We start from the raw sequence: 21,555 nt of genomic DNA, 5'->3' as shown, positions 1-21,555 counted from the left end.
GCGATATCAGGGGGTGTGGCTTTGAATCACAGTCCCTCCCTGCCGTCCAAAGATAATATGCTAAGCGGTTAGCATTTTGGCAGATCACCTTCTGCACCTTTAACAGTCTAGAGATTGTAAAAAGAATAATTCACCGAAAAATGTTTGAAGTTGAGTTTGAATCTGGGTCATAACAGCTAGAAATTGCGTTCTTCTCCTGATCTTCTCCACACACTACCTGACAAAAGTCTTGTTGTTGATCCCAGTTGTAAGAGCAACAAATAACAACTTGATTTCTAGTTGATCATTTGAAAAGGTGGCAGTTCAAGAGTTGACACTTAGCTGATAATCAATAAAGCGTAATTGGCATGCTCTCCCGGGAGAGAGCCCTGAGCTCGTAATATCCTCGAGCCCGGGGCTCCCTCCGTTAGAAGGGCGAGAGGGGAGTTCGAGCTCAGGTAGGTCTCCATAGCTCCCCTGCTTGTCGCCGTGTGAGAAGTGTAAACTAAGGTTGTCTTGGGTGAAAATTTGGTTTAGTCAATTAGCTATGGTGTCTTTTTTTTGATGGTGGGAGGGAACCGGGGGGAAACCCACGCAAACACGCGGAGAACGTGTAAACTCCGCACAGAAACACCAACCGGCCCGATAGGAGGTTGGACCAGCGGTGTTCTTGCTGTGAAGCAACAGGATCAACATAGATGTCAATCAAGGAACATGTCCTACTTGGTGAAATCAGGTTGGCGGTCATAACGTGTGGATTTTTTTGGATTCTCAAAAGTTATGGATATTAAAAATATAAAACAGGAAATACATTAGAACCATTGTTATTGCTTTCATCCCTCAAAGTGGTGTATTCATAAAAGTGTATAAAAAAGCCCAAGGAATAGATCTGCCCTACGTTTTTCTCACTTCCCACAGGTTCTTGGTTTTTGATAATCAGAGTTTACTTGGTGTGAAAAATTTGCTATGTTTGAACAACAGTTTATTTCGTGTCTACGGATATGCAGTCTGACAGCACTGAGACATTTTACGGCTTGTTTCACTCTTCTTGTCTGTGTTTGTTCGTGACAGATTGTCAGTCTGTGCGCTAAGCCCAAAGTATACTTCAGTTTCAAAGCATCTGTAGGTCCGTGCACATGACTCGAATTTCATTATCAGAACAGTACACATCTATACTACGTAGCAGTGTTTCTCAACCGCATTCCTGGAGGGCCACCAGTTCTGCATATATTCCACGTCTCTTTAACAAAACACACCTGATTCAGATCATCAGCTTGTTAACAGAAACTGAAAGACCTGCAATGGCTGTGACAGACAAAGGAGACATCTAAAACATGCCGTGCTGGTGGTTCTTCAGGAACGTGGTTGAGAACCACTGCTATATACTATGCTATTATACATGCTTTGTGCAGCTGTTGGCACCTGGTAGATCTTTCACTGTCAAAAAGAAGCTGAACAACTATGGAACAAGAGCAACAAGAAACTACTGAAAAGGCCAACCACAATAGATGTCTGTGCTAGTAAGTGCTTGTGTAAACTTTTGTTTTTTTAAAACAAAGAAGCTTTTGTTGCTAGTAACTTTTAGAGGGCAGATGCTGGATTAGGTTGAAGCTTTCTAGTTCATGTGTCAAATGCACTAGTGTTCATACCTTTTCAAATGAGGTATACTGTGACAGCTTGTCCAAAGCAAGAGGGGCGCTGGTTCAAATCCCGGCTGGGTCCGTTGGCATTTCTGTGTGGAGTTTGCATGTTCTTCCCATGTTGGTATGGGTTTCCACCAGGTGCTCCGTTTTTCCCCACAGTCCAAAGACTGCGATATAGGTGTATTCGATCAACTAAATTGGCAGTAGTGTATGAGTGTGTATGGATGTTTCCCAATACTGGGTTGCAGCTGGAATGCCATCCGCTGCGTAAAACATATACCCTTTGATAAATAAAGTGACCAAGCTGAAGGATAAGTTGTTTCAAATGTGTCTGCTGTTACTTTCACTTGAATATTGAAATTGAATTTTAGTGCTATATTACTCTTTTTTTCTTAACCAATAACTTAATGCACTACAGAATGTTACGTTTACAAACAAATGCACAAACCTTTCATGGTGTAATACCCACGAATCTCAAGTACTGTTAAAAGGGCTTTTTTTAGTCATGTTTACGTTAGATACTTTTACTCTACTTGCACTAAATTTTTGGGTAAGTAGTGGTACTTTTACTTAATTCTTTCCACCACTTCCTCCTACTGACGTTGAGATGTTCTACTACCACCTGTGCAGACATTAACCGTGTAACTGGGTTGTAACGCACAGTATGTTGCCAGATTAAGGTGAAAACTGCTTCAAGATTTCAACATTTCATCAATTGTGTGAGGTGATAAGCTTCATGCAAGATCTGGCAACTTTGCAAATATGGATAAAAATTTTTTTTTCATGACTAAATTGGGCCATACACTCAAAAAACTGCTTTGTTGGACTTAAAAAAAAGAGTGTCAAGTGGTTCCACGCAAGTTTGTTAAGTAGTTTCTACAAGCAACAAAATAGTTAAATGAACTAAAGAAATTCAGGTAAAGTTGACAAAATATTCCTTAGATACAACCCATTCAGATGTGTCATTTCTGCATTTAAGTTACTGTATGTATATTTTACTTAGTGATCTTACTGTGTTCAATTTATGAACACTTTTTTAAATGAATTTTTAAGTATTGTTTGTGTAAAACATGTTTTTAGAAACAAAATGAATTCATTCACTTTGCAAAGTCTCAGAATATAGTTGAAGTCAGAATTATTAGCCCTCCTTTGAATTTTTTTTCTTTTTTAAATATTTCCCAAATCATGTTTGACAGAGCAAGGAAATGTCTTAGAGCTGCACGATTCTGGCTAAAATGGGAATCACGATTTTTTTTGCCTAAAATAAAGATCACGGTTTTCTCAGGATTCTGTAGATGTAAAATACAGGTTAATATGAGTGGACTATTAGTATTGTTGTTCTCAAACATGTGGTAAAACACATTGTCGTGCTCTCGAGACAGCGGGTCAGTACACAGACGCCATTATAAGGACACAGATCACTGTCTATTCACGAGTCCCACAGAAAAGGGGATTGACAGGTGGCAATTATGTGTGTAACTTACCTCTATTCATTTACTGTATGATTTGTTTATGATTTTGTTTAATTTTTCTTTTTTAAATCGAAAATCAAATCATACCGTGACTTTAGTATTAAAAATGTAATCGAATCGAGGATTTGGAGGATCGTGACACCCTTAGTGGTAAATATATAATACTAAAAATATACAGTGGCAAAGTCAGACTTTTCTGTCTCTCTCTTATGCTTCTCTCAGCACATTACCAACTACTTCTACAAAAGCCTGAAAATCCACTTAAGTTTCATTTACTGATATCCTGTTTCTTTGCCTCTCTGCTATTAAAGATTTATGCCCCTCCATAACCCGGCGAGATCCTCACTCTTCCCCATTATACCCTATAACGGTGTGTGTGATTTGGTTCCTCTTGTGGACGAGGGTCTAAAAGCTCAGCTAGAGGAGCTTTATGCTGTTATTTATTTATTTTTTATGCAGCCATGCTACGAAAAGAGAAGCTTCCTCTGTCCATTTCCAATGGCTCCTTGGGGTCTGGTTTGCCGCGCCGTAAAAACATGATTACAAGGCGTTTTCCCACTTTATAACATGGTCAGTAAATTCCAGAATAATTATTGCAACAATTATACACTTGAATTGCCTGGTGCTGATGCAACGCTTTTGAAAGCTAATGAATTATGGATAATCTGGGCATACAGGTCATCTTATGTGTGTAAAGGGCGACATTATTCTGCTCTTTTAAACTGTAGCATTATAATATTTCCCCTATGGTGCACTTATAATGTCAAGCATTCAAGCCATGATATTTTTAGTTTTAGGTTTTCTTGACTATTTTACACCGGTTTTATAAACAGTATAATATGGATGATTTTCTTTTATAATAGACTTAAAAGTCTTGTTTTAAATAGTTAACCCCTGTCAAGCTGTTAAAGTGATAGTTTACCCCAAAATGAACATTTACTCACTATTTACTAACCCTCAAGTGCTTGTAAACCTTTAGGAGATTCTCGTTGAATCAAAATCATTTTACATCATATGATGTCCGTTTTACAAAATTCTACTAGCTAAATACTGAGTTTGAAAGCTAAAGTGTGAGTTTAAAAATCGAACTTTTAGGTAATTTGTGGTTTTATTGCATCTTTTCTACAGTTTACATCTTTTCAGAGAGTTTTTTTGTCTGTTTTTTCAGTAGTAACAACCCACAAAGCTTAATGTGAATATTAAAAATGTAACACAAAACCAATTATTATTTGTGTTTATTTGTTTTCCTACACATAAAAGATTTAAAGGTGTCATAAAAAAATGCAGTTTCAAATTCGTGTAACTTCTATTTTTTCGTGATAAACCTACATAAATTTGCATATTTGTATTTGAAACAACAGACATCTATTTTTTCAGTCGCTCAAGGGGCGTTTCCACTTTGAAACTAATGCAAATCCCACTTCTGTGATTGGCTGTCTTTGTCGCATGATATCCATTCAAGGCACAATACAACACTTTGTACACACTGCCACTTGTTGTTCATTTTTACCAAATGTTTGTTTGTTTCTGATTAGTAGTAACAATCAAGGAAGCTTAATGTGATTATTAAATATGTAACACACCAATTTATTTTATTTTTTGTGTGTTTTCCGACACATCAATGGTTTAAAGGCGTCATGAAATGCAGTTTCAAATTTGTATAGCTTATAATGTTGTTCAAGATTCATTTACTGTATGTATAAAGTAGCTTAACAAATCTTTTTTTTTTTTTTTGAAAATAGATGAAATAATTGTACAACTTAAAATAATTCTCTTTTTTCAGTCTCTCAAGGGCCGTTTCATCTTGCAGAAACTAATGCAAATATCCACTCAAGCCAAAGTGCAGTACTTACTGCCCCGTATTCTTCATTTTACCCTGTAACTTCTGTAAAACATATGTTGAAGTGCGTTTTTTTCCGGTTTAATAAAAAAAGTAGGCTAAATAAATAAACCGGTGTTGTAAAATTCATACAAATGTGAAATGTCTGAATTTTTGATCAGCTTTTCAACCAGCAATTGATCAATCGACAAACAAGGTCATGATCTGACCAATCAAAGCAGAGTAAGTTCTAGGAAATGAGGGATTTAGAAATAAGATGTATGTTAGACCTATGAATCAAAATTTGAAATAGGGTTTATCTCATCAGTTTTGTAAAAGAAACATATAATAATGCCGTTTGTAGAATATTTAAGAGAGCGTATTTTATTTATTTGTTTTTTCTATAGCCAAGGCCTGGCTCATTCTCTTTATTCACGCTGGAATAGCAACACAAGCTTAATGCTGATAGCTGAATCTCTGGCTATGTGAGATTTATGTAAAGCCTAATTCTTTTTTTTATTAAATTGATAGTGTATATATTTCCCCACCCATTATTATATTAATGTTAGATGTAAGCCTGCAAAGAAGCATTTCAGTTCAATTCAGATGTATGTGTAGAGCCCTTGCCATCATAAATATTGTTTTAGAGCAGCTTGACAGAGGTTTTTTTTTGCCTTACAACCCCCCAGAGCAAGCTGAAGGCGACGGTAGTGAATAGAAAGATCACAAATAACAGTATGTAAGGACATGAAAGTGAGTTGCAGGAAAGAGCATATTGAAATGCCGTGCATGGAATATTGTGCACATTGTTCATGCAGTATTGCTAATGTTAACGGTGGAATGGATTCTGATTCGGAATGAGTCAATCATCTTGTGCTTTTTGGTTCTATCAGTGGCCCACAATAGAATCCAAAAGAGATGATGTAAACAGCATTAGTAATGCGTAAAACATTGTCAAATTTAAATAAAATGTGTTCGCTACCAAATTTGATTCGAGCGGCAACAGCCTGATCAGATTGGATTGTGTTGTTGTCATTTCTATTGACTACTTTTACATCGTATATAATTATATCTAATATTCATTGTGTTTGGCAATGCCAACCCAAGCTCATTCTGAAAACGTAGCCCTGTGGACGTTTCTGGAGAACGCGATTTTTGTGGCCGGAGGTACGTACAGTATGGCCGCATTTAGTTTTTTCAAGCGAACGCTAAGGGGCGGTGTGACGCCGCTACTCTTCGCGCTCGCCGGCTGATGGCTCGCCTCCACCCTGTGGTGGGCTTTCTCGCTGCAACCAGTTAGCTCATCGCGTTTAAAAAAAAACAAAAAAAGCCTAACAAAAAATACTGTATTTACATTTAAAGCACCATTTATCTAGCTGTATATAGCCCCTTTCACACATACAGACCTTTCCAGAAAATTGCCGGCAATTTTCCGGAAAGGTTGTATGTGTGAACAGGTCCTTTTTGAAAATACCGGTAAATTCGTTCTGGCTATTTTCCGGAAAGAGAAGTTGTAACATTACCGGCAATTTGCCGGAATGCTGTGCTGTGTGAACGCAAAAGGAAGATTACCGGAATAAGCGCGTGCACGTCTAAAACGTGCTGACGTGAGACGTCTGCTTTAGCCAATTACAACAGTCAGACGCATTTACGTCCGCGCGGTTTGTGAGAATAAAAACCTTTGAATATTTTTCCAGACACATTTAGCTGCTAGAAGTTAGTCAGATCACGTTTATATGTTCTTCTTTATGCCAACTGTGTAAATAATCATCGATGAGATGCTTATGATAAGCCGTTGTTTGTTTACCTTCAAGCTTTGCGTGTGCCTGTGAGCGCCTGCACACGCACATATTATGAACTTCTCGACATGAGAAAGTGATCCTGCGAAAGTTGTTCACAATATTGATCATCCACAGAGTTTGTAATTTAGTCAAATGTTTACAAATACAAGCGCAGCCGTTTAAAGCTCATTTGTGGTGAATGATGTCAGAATTTACCGGTATTTTGGAATGGATGTGTGAATGCTCTTTTCCGGAAAATTTCCGTAACGTCCTCGCCTGTGTGAACAGCGCTTTTTTGAATATACCGGTAAAGTCGTTCCGGAAATTTTCCAGATATTTACCGGTATCACTGTGTGAAAGGGGCTTATGTGTTTACAGAGTTGTATGTACCTTCACTGTAAAATATACAGTCATTTCCACAGTAAAATACAGTTTATGAGCAATTCCATGAAAATGTCAACCTTGCCATGAAAAGAAAAAAGTTTTCACCAAAATAGCGAAACCGTTTCTACATTTTTTGCGCAGGTAAGTGTTTTACAGTACTTTAAAAATACTTAAAAATGTCTCTGTCAATGTTTTCAAACTATTATATTTGATTTACCAAAGTCAAACAAATGGCAATTTCACATCCGTCACATCCATAACGAAAAAGTGTCACATCCATAACAAAGATTTTCCCTCAAAAATGCAAAAATGTCCAAATAAAATAAAATAAATCAGTTTTGTTCTATAAAGAGCCAACTCTTATCCTTTTGTTGAGAATTATTTATTTTGGGTTGTGCAGTTTAATTCACAGAATTTTTACAAAATATGTTGCATACTGTAAACTCGCAGACTTTTTTTGTCACATCCAAAACGCTTGTTTATTTTCCTCATTTAAAGTATAAAAATGTTCACAGATTGAATTTTTTTGATCCCATAACTCTGTGTTTTGGAAAATATAAACAGATGATTCAATATAATGTTAACGTATACTTTCTCTGCAAATTTATGTTTTGAATTTTTACTGCAAATGTCACATCCATAACGCTGGAATCAGCCTTATATTTCAGTTAAATACTGTGTTTTTACGACAAAATGTTAACAGTGTGGACATTGGCTTGATTTCATCCTCAAATGCCACTGAATTATATAGCAGAGCACCTGCTTGTACACTTTTTTTTTTTTTCTTCTGAAACATCATTTTGAAAGGCCCCGAACGGAAAGGTATAAATTTAGTGTCAATACCAAGCTACAAGAGGTTTGAATCATACTTTTATTTTGCTATCGATCCAACCCTACTCTTTTATTCTGCTCAACTCCTTTCTCCGTAATACATACAGTACAACCACACACACAAGTCAGCCTTTTTTTTTTTTTACTTCGCAGTGGGAGAAACCGAGAGAAAGGTCTCTTACATCAGTTGACACAACCAGCAGACAGATGATCATTTTGTCTTAAAGGTCACAGAACATACTAAATGGCGGCTTCCAGTATTGTTCCAGCTTGTGTTTTATTCGCGTTCGCCCACCGGGTCTTCAGCTGTATTTTATGGCTGTCTTCCATTTAAGCAGGGCTGCTTCCGTCTCCAGCTCTCCGGGTTCGTTTTCTCTGCCTTCTCGGTTTTAATGAAAGTCTTCTTGTTCTTCATGCTGTTTACTATTGTTCTTCATTCAGGCCGTTTGAGTCCTGACCCGCTGTTGGACGTGGTGCTTGTTAAGGTTGGCACAGGGTCTTTTGGCTCGTTATATCCAGGTTTGAGCGGTGTAGCTCATTAAAGACAGCAGTACGCGATCTCTCTTGCGCACACACATATACACACACACACACACACACACTGACGGTTCGCTTTCCTTGCCTGGAAACTTTTCACGGTGGGCAGTTTGCTCTTTGTTCACTCTTTCTCTCCTGCTTTTGTGTGAAGGCCCATTAGCCGAGGTGTCTCCGCGGTGCTGAAGCTGGTGAAAGTTTTAGACGGGTTGCTGAGTTAAGGTGAACTAGAACCACCTGGAAACGAGAACTGCAATTATACTCGGTGGGAATATGTTTTTCATTTAACATGACAGCCGATGACCATCTTCTCATGGGTGTGTGCATGTGCAGTCGGAATTGTAAGAATTGAATTATTTTAAATTATCTTATCAATTTCTGTTTAGGCGATGCAGTGGCGCAGTAGGTAGAGCTGTCGCCTCACAGCAAGGTCACTGGTTTGAGCCTCGGCTGGGTCCGTTGGCGTTTGTGAGTTTGCATGTTCTCCCTGCTTTCGCATGGGTTTCCTCTGGGTGCTCCGGTTTTAGTATAAGGACATGCGGTACAGTTGAATTGGGTTGGCTAAATTATTCGTAGTGTATATGTGTGAATGAGTGTGTGTGGATGTTTCCCAGAGATGGGTTGCTGCTGGAAGGGCATCCGCTGCGTCAAAACGTGCTAGATAAGTTGGCGGTTCATTCCGCTGTGGCGACCCCAGATTAATAAAGGGACTAAGCTGAAAAGAAAATGAATGAATGAATGAATGAATGAATGACTAAAATGTATGTTTTAGTAATTTCAGTGTGCATTTTAGTATTTTTTTGTTTTATTTATTTAGCTTTGAATAGTTTTATTTACATTATATTTTATTACCATATTTTATTATTTATATATTATTTAATTTTTATATCCTAGCTTTTACTTATTTTACATAATGTAAGAGCTGAAATATAAAATATTTATTCCATTAAGAGCCAATCAATATTTTAACATTTTATAAAAAAATTGTAATGTTTACATTATATTGACAATATATATATATATATATATATATATATATATATATATATATATATATATATATATATATATATATATATATATATATATATATATATTATATACTGTAAGTTTTTGTAATTTCAGTGTTGAATTTATTATTAAAAATATTTCTGCTTTATAGCTTTAAATGATTTTATTTCTATTATATTTTATTTTCTATTACTTTTTCAATGTGAAATTGTTTTCTGTTGGGCCAAGTTATCATTAAATGTTTTTTTTATGTATATGTTTCTAAACTAGTTTTAGTTCACTTTATTTGAATTGATGGAAACCAACTCCTTTAAGACATCATAAACAAAATAATGATTTGCCATGTCATTCGTTCGTCAATAAACTGTGTCCGAAGACTCCACAGCAAGCTTTGCAACCGCCATTAGAAAAGACTTGACAATTTCCATTGATTAGGCCTGAAGTGTGGCATCTCAGTCTCTGGAGGCGTGATTATGATTATCTTGCAGACGCTGCAGCACAAACACGCTGGCCAAACTCCTGCGAGAGCGATGAAAGTGAGATCTTGCTGAGATCAGGCAGATCGTCGCCATCCTGCTTATAGATCTGTGGTTTGGAGGTGTTCAGACACTGGTTCTGATTGCAGCTGGAGGGAGGATTTAAACGGGAATAACGAGGAAGGAATTGGATGCTTCAGAAATGATGTGCTAAAACTGAAAAATGCATGAAAAGATGGTGTCCCAATATTTTCGGAAATCGGAATCTATATATTTATAATGCACGCTCAAACTCTTTGGTGTTTTCACATTCCGGGTTTCTTTGGAATATATATATATATATATATATATATATATATATATATATATATATATATATATATATATATATATATATATATATATATATATTCAATACTTACCTTGGTTTTTTAACACTGTTTTCGGTTCGGTTCTGATGGCTTGACACATGTTTTTCTTAAACACGTGTTTTTGTTATTCTATGCTAAGGCAATAGGATGAATTAGGGGTTAGGGAGAAAAAAAATAAGATCGATTTATTGCAATACACCTTTACTTTAAAGCCAAAAAAAGTACACTAGTTCTTATTGTAAAAAAACAAAACAAAACACTGAAATCTCACAGCTGCTGGTAGCCCGCATGCACAAACTGGACAACACATACGTTCCTACATTTTGAAAGTATACATATGAAGTTAATAAACATAAATTAACCATTTCAATTAAACATATTTGTACTTCAGTAAACATAAATAAACCATTTTAATTATCTCGGTGCTGAAAAAAGTGAGACGGTAGTCTGTAAGTTAACGCGGAACGAGTGCTTTTATAAGATGACAAAAGTCCGCATCTCCATTCACTAAAGACGGCTGCAAATCTTTAGCAATAAACATTCCCACTGCCTTTGGTTTTTTTATGTGTCTCTCGGAACCAGTTGGTTGTGTTTGCTGGAACAATTCAGCAAGTGATTGTTGCTATTTGGAGGACTTTATTACCTTCTCTGCTATCCTACCTTCAGACAGTGATATTGCTAGGTGATGGTGCCGCAGATTTGCAGTCAGGTTGGAAGTGTTTCCTTTTGAGTAGGCTATGTGTGGAAACCAATGCTTGCACAATGTTTTTTTATTTCATTAGCATTTTACTCAACGGCAAAACCAAAATGTGCTCACTCCGCAGATTCGAAAGCCATCAGTGTGGTGAGAAATCCGCCGCTTCCTCGTACTGCTTACTTCACCGCCGCTTGCCATGTGAAATTGTGGAATGATGGTTTAGCGCCCCCTAACTCTAGAGCATAGTGATGAAATATTTATATGCCGGGAGGAGTTTTCTCTCAGCTCGTAGACTTACAGGCACACACAAACCGTCAATTCGGAGAGACATAAAACGCACACAAATTATTTAAACGTAAAACCGGAAAAAATAAAAAAACGCAATTAACAAGCGCATATTGAATTGTGGATGTCGTACCGAACGGTTCAATATTATATTGAGAATTGTGGCATCCCTAATATATGTGAATGTACATACACAGTTGAAGTCAGAATTATTAGCCCGCCTGAATTATTAGCTCCCCTGTATATTTTCCCTCCAATTTCTGTTTCTGTTTAAGCTATATTTTTTTCGATAGTCTACAGAACAAACCATCGTTATACAATAACTTGCCTAATTACCCTAACCTGCCTAGTTAACCTAATTAACCGAGTTAAGCCTTTAAGTCTATAAGTTTATATGTCACTTTAAGCTGTATAGAAGTGTCTTGAAAAATATCTAGTCAAATATTATTTACTGTCATCATGGCAAAGATCAATAAATCAGTTATAAAATATGAGTTATTAAAACTGTTATGTTTAGAAATGTGTTGAAAAAAAGCATCATCATAAAAGCAAACAATGTGGAAAAAGTCCCTTGATTTCTATCTAATTTCTCTTTGCGGTATTTGACGTTGCCTCCCTTAAAATGCAACAGAGCCACTTTTTAAATTTGATTTCGGAGTAAATCCATAAATACGGAAGCATGCATGTCCAAAGAAGAGAGAGAAAATATTGACATTTAATATTTTCAGCTGTTTTGCCAAGCCTTACAGTGTATCCTGTCCCTGCTGTGGTGGGCAACATATTGAATGTTAGATGTGTGCATGTGTACAGTTTCTTGTTTCGTTGGCAAGATTGCGGTTATATCAAATCTCTCAGTGTTTGATGCTGTTGGAAACAGGAGATGCCTGTGATAGGAGACGGAGAAAGTGTGTGTGAGCTGTCTTAACTCTCATTACCTTTTATTTTTGCAACACCATAGGTACGAACAATGTGTGAACGTACCTTGATTAATTTTTACTAGTCTTTTTGTGAATATATATCATCGAATCTAACTTCTGAAATGCTTTTAAAACTTTGATCTAAATGCATAAAAATTGAAGTGTTCATTTTAAATTTGCCCAAAAAAGAGAGACATAATATCGACTTTTAATATTTTCAGCTATATTGCAAAGCCCTCTCCGCTGTTCATGCTGTGGTGGGCAGCATATTGAATGTCGTCTGTCTGTGTGTGTATGGCGGGTTACTTGTTTCGTTTGCAAGATGGTAGTTATCTCAAATGTTCTGAGTATTTGATGCTGTTGGATACAGGAGATGCCTGTAATAGGAGATGGAGAAAGTGTGTGTGTTGTCTTAACTCTTGTTTACTACCTTAACACCATAGGTACAAACATTAGCCCCTTTTACACAGTTATACTAGTAAGTATCCGGAAAATTTCTTGAACAAGTTTACCGATAATTCAAAAAAAGCACAGTTCACACAGGCAAGGGCGTTCTGGAATTTTTCAGGAAAAGACCGTTCACACATCCATTCCAAATTACCTGTAAATTCTGACATGATTAACCAGAAACGCTCTCTAAACGGCTGCACTTGTATTTGTAAACACAATAGGGGTCTTGCTTTTGTTGATGGTTTCACTTTTATTTAAAGCTTTAGCATTCATGCTGCTGCTTTTGTCCCAGAGACATCCAAGGGCAAAGCGTGAACCGCAGCTAAATTTTTACACATTTGACTACATTACAAACTCTGTGGATTTTGCAACACACTCTTTTCCAGGTGTATCTGTACGGACTGCAAGAAAGGGGCATATCATGAAGGGGTGTACCTTGTAGTAAGTTAGAGAGGCGTAACTCGCAGTTATCGAGATGGAATTGAACCATGCGAGTTGTCACAACGAGATGCTGTCGGCAAGATGGCAGAAATGAAAAAAAATTTCACCAAATGTTTTCATGAGTTTTTTCCAATTTATCCACAACCAATTTGTAATGAAGTTTACGGCCCTTTGGCCGCCGGGAAGAAGGAGGCGGAGAACCGACGGAGCTTTAAAATATTTATTAATAACAATGTTTTTAAAATTTTAATAATAACAAAACTGAAAGCAAAAGTAAAATATGTCCGGGCCCGGTCCTCTCTCGGCTTCCTCTGCCGTCGTTCCTCCTTTTATCGTCCAGAGCTCCTTCCGTGGGATCCGAAGCAGGTGCGCACCGCAGGTGTATCCACTTACGTGGTGGCCTCACTCCGTTCCCACGGCTCCCTCGCCACACAATTCATTTGACGTATTATTATATTCATTCGATTAGCAACTCCACCATATCTTCATCATCATGGTTAAGTTTAGGGTTGGGGAAAGTGTAGACGTTAATAACGATGATTGTTGGGTTTAGGATTGGGGAAGGTGTAGACTGTGATAATAACTGTGATGGTTGGGGAAGGTGTAGATGTTAATAACTGATTGTGATGGTTGGGTTTAGGGCTGTTAAAGGTGTAGATGTTAATGACTGTGATGGTTGGGTTTTGGGTTGGGGAAGGTGTGGATGTTAATCACTGTGATGGTTAGGTTTAGGGTTGGGGAAGGTGTAGATCTTAATAACTGTGATCGTTGGGTTTAGGTGTGTGGAAGGTATAGAGGTTAAACGATAGTTGGGTTTAGGGTTGGGGAAGGTGTAGACATTAATAATTATAATGGTTGGGTTTAAATGTGTGGAAGGTGTAGAGGTTAAACGATGGTTGGGTTTAGGATCGGGGAAGGTGTAGACGGTAATAATTATGATGGATGGGTTTAGGTGTGGAGTAGATGTAGACGTTAATAATTATGACGATTGGGTTTAGGTGTGGAGTAGGTGTAGACGTTAATAATTATGATGGATGGGTTTAGGTGTGGAGTAGATGTAGACGTTAATAATTATGACGATTGGGTTCAGGTGTGGAATAGGTGTAGACGTTAATAATTATTATGGATGGGTTTAGGTGTGGAGTAGGTGTAGACGTTAATAATTATGACGGTTGGGTTTAGGGTTTGGGAAGATGTAGACGTTAATAACTGATGGTTGGGTTTAGGGTTGGAGAAGATGTAGACATTGATAACTGTGATGGTTGGGTTTAGGGTTTTGGTAGGTGTAGACGGTAAACAATGATGGTTGTGTTTATGGTTGTGGTAGGTGTAGACGTTAATGACTGTGATGGTTGGGTTCAGGTGTGGAGTAGGTGTAGATGTTAATCACTGATGTGCAGCGCCATCTTGCCGACAACATAGTTTTGATGTGGGTCTTCATAACTTCAAGTTACACCTCTAACAAACTACTAGTAAGTTTTCCTTCTGCGTTCACACAAAGCAGCATTCCGGGAAATTACCAGGAATGTTGCAACTTCTCTTTCTGGAAAATTGCCGGAACGAATATACTAGTATTTTTAAAAAGGGCTCGTTCACTGCCCTTTCTGGAAAACTGCCAGTAATTTTCCGGAAAAGTCTGTGTGTGAAAGGGTATCTTTAAACATTAGCCCCTATTTGTGGTTATATCTTAGACTCAACAAAGTTTGAAATGCAAACGCTTTAAATTTTTTTTTTATTGCTGAGTAAATGCATAAAAAAGAAAGTTTTTGCTGTTGTTCAACCTAATTATTCAAAATGAGCTATTTTATTATTTTATTATTTTTTACTATTCTATTATTTTTAATCCATTTATATATTTGTAAAAACATTTATGTTACCTTAATTGATTTGTGTTTGGACAACATGAAGGAATCGTGGTGAACCCAGCATTTGTTTTACAGTGTTTGCATTAAATTTGGCTACAAAGAGAGATAAAATTTCGACTTTCATTATTTTCAGCTATGTTGCTAAGCCCTCTACGCTGTTCCTGCTGCGGTGGGCAACATATTGAATGTTGTCTCTGTGTGTGTGTGTGTGTGTGTGTGTGTGTGTGTGTGTGTGTGTTTGTGTGTGTGTGTGTGTGTGTGTGTGTGCGCGTGTGTAGTTACTTGTTTCGTTTGCAAGATGGTAGTTATATCAAATGTTCTCAGTGTTAGATGCTGTTGGAAACAGGAGATGCCCGCGATAGGAGACGGAGAAAGTTTATGAGCGTATGTGTCTGTGTGTGTGTTGTCTTTGTTCTCCCTTCAGTAGAATCAGATAAGGGTTTCCGAGAGGCGATACGAAAGCCATTGGAGCTCATTTTACACATCCAGACACATGAGCCCAATCCGCAGCGAGACACAAACACTCAGGAAGATTGAGTGTCCGGCCTTAGCCAAAGAACGGATCAAAGAATCAGTCCCGCGTCTCGGGCCGACAAAAAGAAACGAGCGGCTGCGTTGTTTTGTAGCTGTGAGAGATTGAGGGAAAAAGAAGGACGGAAGGGGGAGAAGGAAAAAAAAAACATGACGAATCAGCTCCACGGGCGAACTCATTATGAGAAATCAACGAGCCACAGAAATGCTCTTTTATCAAACTCTGACACCTATAAACAGGGCAACAACCCACTGGGATAATGCTGTAACGAGAGGTGTGCGTGTTTGTGTTTCACCCTAATAGTCTGCGCTTTGAAAAATAACACTTCGACGGGGTGCCTCAAGTCCCTTTAAAACACAATTGTAGGCTGATTCAATAAGGGATGAATGCAGCTCTGGTATTTTTAGCTGTATGGATTATTAGTCATTGTTTTGAATTCGGTTAGCACTGTCACCTCACAGCATGAAGGTTGTGGGTTCAAGTCCCGACTGGACCAGGAGGTCCTTCTATGTGGAGTTTGCATATTTTGACATTGTGATATTTTGTTTTTCTGCGATGTGAATACATATTCACCAAAAACATTCATTTATCTTTCATTTCCCTACTGAAAAAATCGGCTTAAACCAGCCTAGGCTGGTTGGCTGGTTTGAGCTGGTTGACCAGGCTGGTTTTAGAGGGGTTTTGGCCACTTCCAGGCTGGTTTCCAGCCATTTCCAGCCTGGTCTTAACTGGACAGGCTGGGAGATGACCAGTTAAAACCAGCTTTACCTGCCTAGCCAGGCTGGGAGCCCAGTCAAAACCAGCTATATCCAGCTTAAACCAGGCTGATCAAGCTGGTTTTAGCTGGAATTGGCTGGTCATTTTCAGGCCTGACCAGCTAAGACCTGGAAATGGCTGGAATCCAACCTGGAAATGGCCAAAACCCCTCTAAAACCAGCCTGGTCAACCAGCCAACCAGCCTAGGCTGGTTTAAGCAGGATTTTTCAGCAGGGTTAGATGGATTGGGTGATTTTGTAAGGGTGTATACAAAAAAAAAAGAAAGAAATTGCAAGCAAGTGTAATGTGAGTAGGATGCTGGACAAGGGAATGAGGATCCAAACGCAGGGTTTATTATACAGAGATGATCACAATGTGAAAACAGATGTATGTAGGCAAATCCAGAGTCGTAGTCAAAAACACAGGCAATAGGTCAGTAGAGGCAGGCAACAGGCAACATAAACAAACAAACAAAGCGAGGGTCAAAAACACGACAAGACAAGACAAGGAAAACGCATTGTAATGTTCACAAAACTGTTCAACAAGACTCAGCAACAATGTGTGTGTGTTTGTGCTGTTTTTATAGTCCTTGTAATCTTTGAGCAGCATCAGCTGTGTGAGTTTATTTGGAATATATTCCCTCGCTGTAAGAAATATGGCCGGGTCCCACAGCTCCCGCAATACAGCCACGGGATTGCAGACCTCTATGTCCCAGAGCTGGGTTGCGGCTGTAAGGGTATCCGCTGTGTAAAACATGCTGGAATAGTTGGCGGTTCATTCCGCTGTGGCGACACCTGATAAATAAGGCACTAAGCCAAAGGAAAATGAAAGAAAGAAGGGAATAAAAATGTTTTACTTTGTTCTAATGTGCACTGTAAAAAATGCTGGGTTGTTTTAGACCAACTTTGGGTCAAATATGTACAAAAACAACTCAAATCATGCATTTTCTTTTTAACTTAATCTCTTTATTAATCAGGGTCTCCACAAACCTAACTGCCAACCTATACAGCATATGTTTTACGCAGCGGTTGCCCTTCCAGCCACAACCCAGCACCTATAAACAGCCACACAGTCTTGCATTCACACTCATACACCACAGCCAGTATAGCTTATTCAACTCACCTGGACCACATGTCTTTTAGACTGTGGGGGAAACCGGAGCACCCGGAGGAAACCCACACGAACACGGGGAGAACATGCAAACTCCACACAGAAATGCCAGCTGACCCAGCCGAGACTTGAACCAGCGACCTTGTGAGGCGATCATGCTTCTCACTGCGCCACCGTGCCGCCCCTACAACAACAACTGTTGGGTTAAAAAGTATCATTTAATTTTAATAAAAAAAAAATGAACCCACTGTTGGATTTGTCATTATTTGAGCTACAACGTGTGTACTACAATACATTTCACTGTCTCTGCAGAATGAAATGAAGTTCGCTCATACCCAAAGTCGACTCCCAACATCATCCAGGAATCAATTTCAGACTGTTGACTTTCCTAAGGTCTCCCACATTCATTTGCGCTGCATTTGTGCGTTCCCAGCAGGAGAGAGCAAGCTCCTCCAGAACGTTCACAGCTGCAGCTCGAGCAGGACTGCCATCGCAAGACGACGTTCAGCCGGAATCCCAGCGGCGTCCATCAAACAAACCTCGATGTCGTTCGGCAAATATTACCCAAGCTGTTTATCCAGGCTTTCCCCGCCTAGAATAAACAAGCACTGATTAATTAATGACAAACACACACTGAGATGAGGAGCAAACAAACACTCGCGCGGAGCACATCCCCAGAATTAACAGACGCACGCACACGCTTTTCTCTTGTGGAGTTTAGATCAGCGCCACTCGCTCCTGTCTCCGTCTATTTTAAATTGGCATCCTTCGAAACAGCTGGGTTCAACCAAACACGAACAGCAAACACCCGTCCCTGCAGATGACTGAATTATCATATTTATGGTGTCTTGTGACCCCGTGAGCTCTGTAATAAAGAGCGCTGATTCTGATCGGATGAGTGTTTGATACACAGATGATGCACGTCTAAGTGTGGGGAAATTTGAGAAGAAGGAAATACACAGGGGGGATGAATATTTAATGCTTGTATGCATTGCAGCGCTCAAAGAAAGAAGCCTTGTTAGGCAGATCTTTTTACTCTTAAACATAAATGTTATTTACTGCCATTTTAAAAGGATAGTTCACCCAAAACTTTGAATTTACTCATTATTTACTCTACTTTTACCTCAGGTGGTTCCAAACCTTTATGAGATTCTGAAACGGTAACCATTGATTTCCAAGTTCTGGAAGTGTTGGAAGATTTCCTGCATTGTAATTTAAGCTACGACCAAGAACCATGAACAAATAGGAGTGGCGAATCTGCGCGACAACTTCAAACTAGTGTGGGGAAAACATCAAAACAGCTTTTTTCCTGGTTTTATTATCGCACAATTACCGCTACAGTTTGTTTCAACAAAGGCTTATTCTGAAAACTTAGCCCTGAACGGAATTCTGGAAATCCCGAATTATATAGCTAGAAGTACGTATTTTGACTTTAAAACGAACGTGACAGGGTACGACACCGTTCCGACATCGTTTTTGCTCTTACTAGCTAACCGCTTACCTATGTATGAATGGCTTTCCCACTGTTACCAGTTTGCTAGCTCGCCATGTACATAGGAGGACTTTAGTTGCAGAGAGGAGTTGACAATGATGATGGGGTTCGAGTTCGGCGAAGAACTGTTCCACAAAGCAGGTGTGAAAAAGACAGAAGGCAAAAAATAAAATAAACAAGTAAACAACAGAGTGAGAATGTGGTCAAATCTGAAAATGTGGTAAAAATCAGGCGAGGACTTTTCTTTTTCTGGATTGCTTTTTAAAACTGTCAGTTGTATTTAGGGAAGGGGTGAGGCTGGCCAATTGGTGCTTTTGAAAACATTATTGGTTGGGTTTAGGGAAGGAGGAGGGCGGCTCAGTCAGTTAGTCAGTCAGTCGACATTGGCCTCTGGTGGATTTACGCGAGAACAGCAGGGCAAATGGCATTACTTGAATTTGAATTTTAAAAAAGTATACTGCGCCCTCTGGTGGATTCACAAAAACAAAAGTAGCTCCCGGGACCTATTTGGCGCTCTCCAGAATTGTACATAGGGGTATGTTTTTAGAATGAGCCTGGGTTGGTTTGCTTATGTTTGCTGTGAGGTATTATTATATAACGTGGGGAAGTTAAAGTTTGTTTTTGGCTGAAAAAGTTTTGTAAATGGCCCGTAAAATTCCAATAAATCAGAAAGGCATAACCTATAGGTAGTGTAATATTAACTGATTAAATATCAATAGTGAAATATTTAAAATGATGCAATAATGTTTTTGCTTTTGGCTTTGCTCTCTCACTTTTTATCTTCTCACCCACAAGGAGGTAATAATAATAATAATAATAATAATAATAATGATATCAATATTTTAACGCTTATTTTAATCTAAAAAAAAAAACGGGATTGCACTAATTTATTTATTTAAACGTTTTTTGTTATTGTCTGCCTTTTGGAGTTAAGGACTGCTGGTTTTGGCATTATATAGTTTAGTAATTTTTTCCCTTTTTTACGTCATTGCATTATTTTAATGTCACGCAATTTGTTTCGAATGGTATTGAAATAGGTATTGAATAGCGATATTTTTCAACGTATCGTATTGAAGTTGGAAATTTAAGTATTGTGACAACACTACATATACATAATAATTACCTTTTGTAACTCGTTTCACCCAACACTCTCTACAGTGTAAAAAGATATCAGAAATATCGTATCGTATACCTACATTTAACAGTAACGTCTGGATTAGTGTTGTATATTATGCTACAAAAACCCTGTTATTTTACAGATTTATTTCTCTATTTTTTCTTATGCATTATATTATTTAAAATACTAAAATGTTAATAAAAGTCACTTTGTTGAACTGTAGAGTTGAATTTTCAACATCAAAAGTCGACAGAGCTGAGATCAACATCCCATAAAATATCAATAAATATCAATAGCAAAATATTTCAAATGATGCAATCTTGCTTTTGCTTTTGGCTTTACTCTCTCATATTTTCTCTTCTCACCCACAGGGAGATAATAATAATAATAATAATAATAATAATAATAATAATAATTAATAATGGTATCAAGATTTTAACACTTTTATTTTAATCTAGAAATAAGACCTGATTGCACTCGTTTATTTTTTTTATTTATTTAAACATTTTTTTTGTCATTTACTGCTTTTTGGACTTAAGGACTGCTGGTATTAGCATTATATATTTTAGTGATTTATTTTCCCTTTTTACTTCATTTTCATTATTTTACTGTCACAGAATTTTGTTTCCAACGGTATCAAAAATGGTATTGAATACCGATATATTTCAAGGTATCGTATCGAAGTTGGAAATTCCAGTATTGTGACAACACTACCTGTACGTATTATCTACCTATTGTAACTCGTTTCTATTGTAACACACTCTACAGTGTAAAAAGATATCAGAAATATCGTATCGTATCCCTAAAATTAACAGTAACTTGTATATTACGCTACAAAAACCCTGTTATTTTACAGATTTATATCTCTATATATTTTTTGTTATGCATTATACTATTTTAAATACTAAAATGTCAATAAAAGTCACTTTGTTCAACTGTAGAGTTGAATTTTCAACATCAAAAGTCGACAGAGCAGAGATCTACATCCCACAATGCAACTCACAACTGTGAATAAACAGAAAACACTTGTGTACAATATGGAAACTGTTAATTAACAGATATATTTTTTTACAATGTAGTACACAATCAAAATAATGACCTTTTTGAATTCTGAGAGCCGCAATCTCTCCAGTGTATAGCAGTCATTACTATGCTTATCTAAAAGCGGATTGTTTTTCCCGGTTGCAGGAAAGTAGCGCTGGGCTTTGAGCAAGACGCATGCTATTAAACAGTGACATTACCAACACAACTGACTGTATGTCACTGTCTAGAGTATATCCGATATGGCTGCCACCCAGCTGTGACAGGAAGGACGATCCATCAGCGGAAAAGCGTTTCTGTCTTTTGTGAGGCAGTATTGAGTGAAAGCGGCGTTGGATGGGATTCTCTGCCCACCTCGTCTCAGCTATCGATTCGCCTCAGGTGAATTTATGGTGACATTCCTGTAGTTTGCACAAAGGGAAAAGCATTGTTGTCTTTGTGGGAATCAATCACCGGGTCTGAACAGCTTGTCAATAGGCAGGAGTGACCCGTTTGGCTCGCTTTTGAGGATGGCGAAAGTTTAAAAGTGTACACGCGGATCTTCTTTATAA

The 21,555-nt window shown here is 37.9% G+C and overlaps 1 protein-coding gene and 1 long non-coding RNA gene across 5 annotated transcripts in view; one reads left to right on the top strand and one right to left on the bottom strand.

Annotated features, from left to right (window-relative positions):
- The window catches only part of khdrbs3 (KH domain containing, RNA binding, signal transduction associated 3), a 218,123-nt gene that overhangs the window by 20,427 nt on the left and 176,141 nt on the right, over window positions 1-21,555 (top strand). The window lies entirely within an intron of this gene.
- Window positions 16,576-18,280, bottom strand: LOC141378995 (uncharacterized). The gene is made up of 4 exons (XR_012394876.1): window positions 18,016-18,280; window positions 17,690-17,946; window positions 17,367-17,538; window positions 16,576-17,053 (listed from the first exon to the last, which is right to left on the bottom strand). It is a non-coding gene; the product is annotated as an uncharacterized lncRNA (long non-coding RNA).

Source organism: Danio rerio, chromosome 19 (assembly GCF_049306965.1).
Source record: "Danio rerio strain Tuebingen ecotype United States chromosome 19, GRCz12tu, whole genome shotgun sequence".
NCBI classification, from domain to species: Eukaryota; Metazoa; Chordata; class Actinopteri; order Cypriniformes; family Danionidae; genus Danio; species Danio rerio.
The sequence above is the reverse complement of the archived record's forward strand: the minus strand, read 5'-3'. Positions and strand labels throughout refer to the sequence as shown.